This window comes from Silene latifolia, chromosome 8, assembly GCF_048544455.1.
Source record: "Silene latifolia isolate original U9 population chromosome 8, ASM4854445v1, whole genome shotgun sequence".
Taxonomy (NCBI): domain Eukaryota; kingdom Viridiplantae; phylum Streptophyta; class Magnoliopsida; order Caryophyllales; family Caryophyllaceae; genus Silene; species Silene latifolia.
In genome coordinates, this window is record NC_133533.1 from 99,801,742 (window position 1) to 99,809,296 (window position 7,555).

Genomic DNA, 7,555 nt, shown 5'->3' on the forward strand with positions numbered 1-7,555 from the left:
TTTAAGTAACCATATCATTATTAAAAAAAAAATGTAAAAGATTCCAGTAATATTGACCATTTTATCGCTCTTTCTTGATTATGCGAGATAAATTTCACTATTGTGGAAATATAATACAAACTCTTATGAGCTCTCTTTTACAATATTGAAAGACTTAAAAGATTAATGCAGGAGTTGAGAGGTCCCGGGTTCGACTACCAGTTGGGGCGATGATCACTTGGCCACTGCAGCCCCCAAAGGAGGTGGCTTACATGGTCCATGTGGTGGTGCGGGAATACATGGACCCGGGGGGGATTCCACCCCCTCGTCATCAAAAAAAAAATAAAGATTAATATTTGTATGTTATTTGTTGATTTGTTGTTACCAAACGTTTATTAGTTATGCTAGAAAAGAAATAAATTTCACTATTATGGGATACAGTTAGTCTTGCTGAAGACGGGTCGGAGCAAGTGACGGGTAATGTCACTTACAAAAGAAATAGGGGGGACAACGTGGGGGTACCTCCATGTGCTTCCCTCTCTCCTCTATTTGGGTTATTTGTGAGAGGAAATAGTATCCGTCACTCCAAAGTGACGGATACGTGCCGTCTTCAATGAGATTTTGTGTATGGGATAATAATATAAACTCTTAAGACCTCTCTTTTACAATACTCAAAAGATTATGGGTTGTTTCTTAAGTTCCAAGAATAACTCTTATTTATAATCATAGGATCACCCTAATTTATAGTAATCTTCCGATGTGGGACAATTCTACTATTTATATGTACTATTTTCACCATACGTATATTATTTTTCAATGTGGGATAAATAACATACTAAGAAGTATATCATCTTATAATAAATACATACGTATAATATTGTGTTGCGGTATCGGTTAGAGTGGCACATGACACTATCTGAAATCATCCCTAGTGGTACTATGATTACGGACGATATGATCATAGTAATTCATAGCATCAGCTAAGCTAATGATGTTGAGTGGCATGTAATGAGATGTAAGGACCGTAAGGTCTTGTGAGTCATCTCTTGTCTACTTTGTGTAACTTAGTTGACGTATCAACAAACTAAATGATCGGGTTCAATTTCAACATAATTAACATCAAACTCCATTCAGAAAATATCACTCAACTATATTAAAACAACAATCAAAGAAAATAGCTACTCAATGGTCATAACTGTGTAAGTGCCCAATATACCCTACTCTATCGACATGCTTATGCTACTCAACGTAATTATCTCCATGTGGTAGATATAGTTTTAATTATTTGGTACGTATTTTATATGCATAATTATGGATGTGATAGGGCTCAGAGAGCCTCGAGCCCTCGACATTATGTAATTCCGTTCTTACAATTAAAAGACAAAAATTAAATACATTAACTCTTGAATTTGGTGTTGAAATTTGAGGTTAGAGTATGTCTGCTAAGTGCTAACGTATGCAAGCTAAATCACATACACTACTCTTAGCTCATTTAGTCGTATAAGCCCTAATGCAAGTGTTTTTGGATGGGGGGATTTTAATTTGGATCTCCTTTTTTTTTTTGTTAATTTATTTAATCCGCTAAGATTGGTTTCAGAAAGTCCTGAACACATTGAGTGATTTAATCTTATCAAGTCTTATCATACTATCAATAATATATTAGTAAATAATACAAAATTTATACTCAAATGAAAGCATTAATAGCTCTCTAAAACAATACTTAAGAGATTCAAAAGATTTCGAGTTGGGTTGAAGTTCCAAGGATGCCTCTTATTTATAATCATAGGATCATCCCGCCTTATGTTAATCTTTCGATGTGGGACAATTCTATTATTTATACGTAGTATATTCATCACACCTACTTATTTTCCAATTTGGGACAAAGCATACTAAAAAGTACACAATTTTACATATTAAGAAGTACATCATCTTTAATATGTGTAAATAATATGAAATCTATACTCTAATGATAGCATTTTTTACAACAAAGCTAATTATATTTTCATAATTTTTTTAACGATATTTTTTTGCCCCGAATGAAATGTAAAAGTTTGATATAAAAATTGGAAATATCACTTGAATATAATTAGGAAATATACATATTATAATAATTAAAAAAATTTCACTTTATTTTTTACATCAGAAATTATACTTTCCTAAATTGATTTTTGATGATGTGGACGCTCTCAGATCGCTCGAAAAAACTCTCTTTTACATATATATATATATATATATATATATATATATATAGAGAGAGAGAGAGAGAGAGAGAGAGAGAGATTTACAATCAAATACATTACAAAAAAAATCATACGTTATTTATAACCATAAAATATGTTTTTTTAAAAATTTAAATAGCGTGTCCCGTGTCCTAAATTTCATGGAATGCCGTATCACGTGTCCGTATCCGTTTTGGTGCTACCTAGGTGTTGGGTTGACACTTTGACGTTCTCTTAGAAATCACTAAAAGAGCATATATGATTGAGATTTACTCCCTCCGTCCCAGTCAATTGTTATTCTTTGGTTATGTCACAAAGAAAAACGAAAGAGGAGAAGACCAATTACTAAAAGACAAGTGGACTAAATTGTGTGTGAATGATCAAATTGTTCATCAATTTCATTATTAAAATAGAAAGGACAACAATTGAATGAGACACCCCAAAATATAATAAGACAACTAATGACCGGGACAGAGGGAGTATGTTTTATACTCCCTCCTATTCACTCATTTCTTCCCCTTCTATTTTGCACAAGAATTAAGAAAATGATTTTGGACCACACAAAACACTCTATTCCACTCTACCCCACATATAATTAAATTTGGACCATACAAAAGTTACCAAAAAAGGAAAGAGAGAAGAAAACCCAACTTACCCAAAAAAGAATGAGGGAGGAAATGAGTGAATAGGAGGGAGTATTTCAGTCAAGGAGGAAAAGACTAAGGACACTCACACCGGGACACTACTTGGGGTTGGCCAAAATCACAGACTCGGGTAATGTTCTAGACGTGGGCATGTAGACTATCGTGGCAGACATCATGGTGATCATGCACATGATGACTATCATCATAGGAGATCACCAAGGCGTTCAACTTATCATGGGGGTCGAGGTTATTCTCCTTGACGTTCACTTTAGAGTGAAAGGTCAAGGAGATATCGGTCAAGGTCTTACTCCCCTTACGGAAGTCCAAACAGGGGATATGGATGTCGGTTTGGTGTCTATGCCAGAGAAGAGACTACTTTATACTACGAACTATGAATATCAGACTTCTCTGAAAAGTTGTAATTGTACGGAGTATTATATAATGTCAAGTTGGCTGCAATGTGAAATCGGTTGGATTTTTGGTACAAATAATATAAAATACAAAAATACAATATTTTGTTATGGGATGAACCCACACCCAACTTGTATTATTATTCAAACAATAACAACAATACAATCAATCCTCCAACACTTAGCCACTAGCTAAGATTTCTTCAAACTATGCTTAAGTCAGGATATTAAGCATACACTCTCACATATTCAACATGACTAATGACCTCTATTTTTAAGGTCCTAAGTCCTAACTTACCTAGCTACATAAAGAGTCTTTATTCCATTCAAAAGCTAACTCATAATTATTTACTTCTAATAACATCTAATATAAATAGTACTCCCTCATATTCAGTATAATCTTCCTTATTTCCTAAAACGGATTATTCAGGTTTTCTTCCTTTTTCTTATTTTGGAAACTTTTACTCTTATTTTATTTATTTCTCTCCTATAATCAAACCCACTCAACTCTTTTACTCCTATTTTATTATTTTCCTTAATGTTTTGGCCCCAAAATTCCTTATTTAACTCCTAAATATTCATCCATCTCTCATATCACTAAACCTCTGTAATACTACGGTTTTCTATGTCTTTGAATACTCTATCGAGTGGGGCTTACTCTGTCTAGTAAGTAAGTTTGGTTTACGAAACAGTGTTCTGCTGAAGGATACTCGATCGAGTAAGTTGGGGACTAGATCGAGTAAGGTTCACTCGATCGATTAAGTTACTTACTCGATCGAGTAAGTTACTTTTGCGGGTTCTTTTAGTCGGGTTTTATTAGTAACGCGTGATTGATATATTAAGCTTTCCGTCACTTTTTCATTTGTATCTTTTCTAAAAACCTTTTAAGAGAGAAAAGAAGTTACGTTGTCTTCGTTCGTCGTGTTACTATCAAAGCCCAAGGGCTAAGGTTGTCGGATCGTCGTGTTCTTTACGTCGTTGAGTTCGTCGTGTCGAGGGTAAGATCCTTGTATAGTTTTTATATAGTTTTGTTGATTTTGTTTAAAACCCTAATTGGGTAAATTGGGGGTTTTGGAAGTATTGTGTTTATTAGATGGTAATTGTATGAGTGTTTATTTGATAGGAGGTCATTTCGTAGAGGAACTTTGCTGATTCGCTATTGTGACGGTATTGGTGATTGCTTTTTCAGGTGGGGTTTCCCTACTCGGTTATTGTTTACATAGTATTGTTGATGGTTGATTATTGTTGTTGATTCATATCGTATTGGAATTGGTAATTGGTAATTGTTGTTGTATAATGTAGTTGGCTGTGATTGTTTGTCTGTGATTCTCGAGGTGCGTACTCGGCTGAGCGGAGTCACTTGCGGGAGTGACTTCACGCCCTTGATTCGCCCTCTGTGGAACCCGCCACAGAGGTGATGTGCACATTAAGGAACATGGGTTATCGCTCGGATGAGATGAGCGGGGCTTAGGTGGGAACAGCTGTGGTCCCCACTGGCGGTGTGGAATACTTGTTGCGATGAGTATTCTGGCGGGACTACACACTTTAGTGTGTAATCAGGTGTGTGGAGTTATGATGGAGATTGGATAATTGTGTATTGTTTCTGTTGTATTGTTTTTGTGTAATCAATAACTGACCCCGTTTAAATGTTTTGAAAACTGTGGTGATCCATTCGGGGGTGGTGAGCAGTTATCGAGCAGGTATGAGATGGACGCGCATGGAATAGCTGGGTTAAGTTGCCACGAGATGTCTAGAAGTCTTTCGCTGTGTCTTAAACATTTATTTACTTTAGTTGGTTTGACATTTTTGGGAAACAGTTGTATTTTCTTTAACAGTTTTGGTGTTGGACATGTATCGCTTTAAATTACTTAATAAAGTACGTTTTTTTATTGTCTATTTGATACACATTGCCTCGGGTAACCGAGATGGTAGCATTCACATACATTAGGTGGTCAAGGTAAGGCACTTAGTGTATGGAGGTGTTACAAAGTGGTATCAGAGAGACGATTTTGGAACCTGTAACTAATGAATTCAATAAATGTAGGGAGTCAAAGTAAAATGAACCCGGATAGGAGTTGTTAGGAGCTAATGCAAAGGCTTGGGAGACGTCCTAAAGTCGCGAACTCGCCCTACAACTTTAAACCGGTCACTATGGGGTGTCATGGGATCGCTATGTGTTTCTAATGTTCGATTGCATATGTTGGATGAATATGTATATATGAATATAATGGATGGATGAGATGTGATTGAATAAAGGATGTGGTGGAAAAAGATGAAGTAATTACAGCATAAGAATATGATCTATGATTAAGAGCATGTTATGTGATGAAAGGGAGAATTTAAAATGTGGCTATACTAGTAACATGTGATTAGGGGATGTGATATGATTATACATGATTTTTTTTGCGTAAAGTCATATAATAAAGTTATATATTTGTTTACTGTTGTTTCATATGCACATGTTGGATGAAGAGTGTGGTTGAAATGGATGAATTGATTGGAAAAAAATGGAGTGGAAATTGCATGAGAATATGAATTTCCTGATTAAGAGTATGTTTAGGTGACGAAGTGGAGTTGTAATATTGTTGTATTAGTAACATGGGAATAAGAGTTGTAATGTATAAGTATGTTTTGTTTTACGAAAAGTTATAAAGTTAAAGCATGCGGGTAGTACATGATTGATAAGTTGAATGTTATATGAGCATGATAGATGTTATTATTTGGCTTTTGATAGATAGTAACATGTGGTTAGGGATAATGGTTTTACAAGTATCGAGTCTCTTTTGTTAACTGTTGATATTTAAGTTGTTTGAAAGAGAAAATCAAATAGTTATGTTGTTCAATTAGAGAGCAGTTGTCTTTAAACTGTTATAACTTGATATTTATATATGATTTTGATGTGATTCCAATTGGAGGTGATAGCTTGTTCTGTTAAGATTTCAACGATAGGTCACACACCCAAAATGACCAAGAAACGAGCGAGATATGACCGTTTTACGAAAATTGGACAGTGTTGAGAAATGCGTAGGGTACTCGATCCAGTAGCCCTTACTCGATCGAGTGCACCTCTTGTTACTCGATCGAGTACCCCTCACTCGACCGAGTAGCCCTGGTAAATTGTTGTACGTGCTTCTGACTTTCACCTACTCGATCGAGTAGGCTGCACTCGATTTAGTGACCCTTGTTTTGGGTCATATGCTTATCTTTTTACCTCGTCGCATATCATGTTTAATTCAAATGTGTTCTTTTGCTTCTTTATGCTTTGTTTTTACGTATGTGTTGGTTCCGATGCGTAAGTTACCAGATCTTATGATGTAATGAGTAAGACCTTGTGATGGACATGAGTTCGGTGGGGAGGACATGAGTTATATGTGTTTGTGATAAATAGTGGAAAAAGGAAAGGGAGATTATGAGCTTATCAAGGCAGGGAGCATGTTTTGTAAGATATGGTGAGTGATATAGCAGTGTGTTGAGTAATGTAAAAGTAAGTGAATATGGGTAAGGGGGTGATGTAAGTTTATGGAACGTGAGAATGAAAATATTGAAATGAGGGATGCAAATGGTGGTAACTTGGTATGTTTAAGGATTATGAAGGGAGATAGTTATAATTGGGTTGGTTAAGAATATATGTAATGAAAGGTCGTTGTAGAGGGATGGAGAAGAGCGGTATATAATGAACTTAGATGGAGACATGTCGCGACGTGGATTTGTAGATAGTGAGTGAGTTTGGAAAATTTGGATTATTAAGAGATGAAACTGGTGTGTGATTTTCTTGGCAATTAACAGTATGAAATGAGTTTTGTTTTCCAAAATAGAGAGTAAACTCTGCTTTTGTGGCTTGATTAGTGGCAAGTGTGGGTGAGTGGAATGATGAGAGAGGACTCATGGTAAGAAAGAGTGAAAAGGTACCGATATGAAGTAATGGAATTTGAGTTTTGAAGCAACGAAAAGGTAAACGGATTAACAGAGAGTTAGGTGCAAGGAGTAAGAAGATGAACTAATAATTGGCAGTGTTGAGAGAAAAGGGAAGAGAAGGATGAAAGTAAGCTGAGAAAACGTCGACCAGAGTTAAGGAACATGAAAGTAAGGAATCATGGAAATGTGTGACAACATCATGAGAGGGTGTGAGTTAGTGGTTATGTAGGAGTTTCAGGACAACATGTAGCCATGAGTTTCGAGGAATTAAGGGAAGTAAAAGTTGGTAGAGTATTTGCACGATATGAGATTTTGGTGGTGAGTTAGGCGGTGATACAATTAAAGACAAAATTGGGATGGATGTTCAAGTAAATTTTGTTGATGGGTT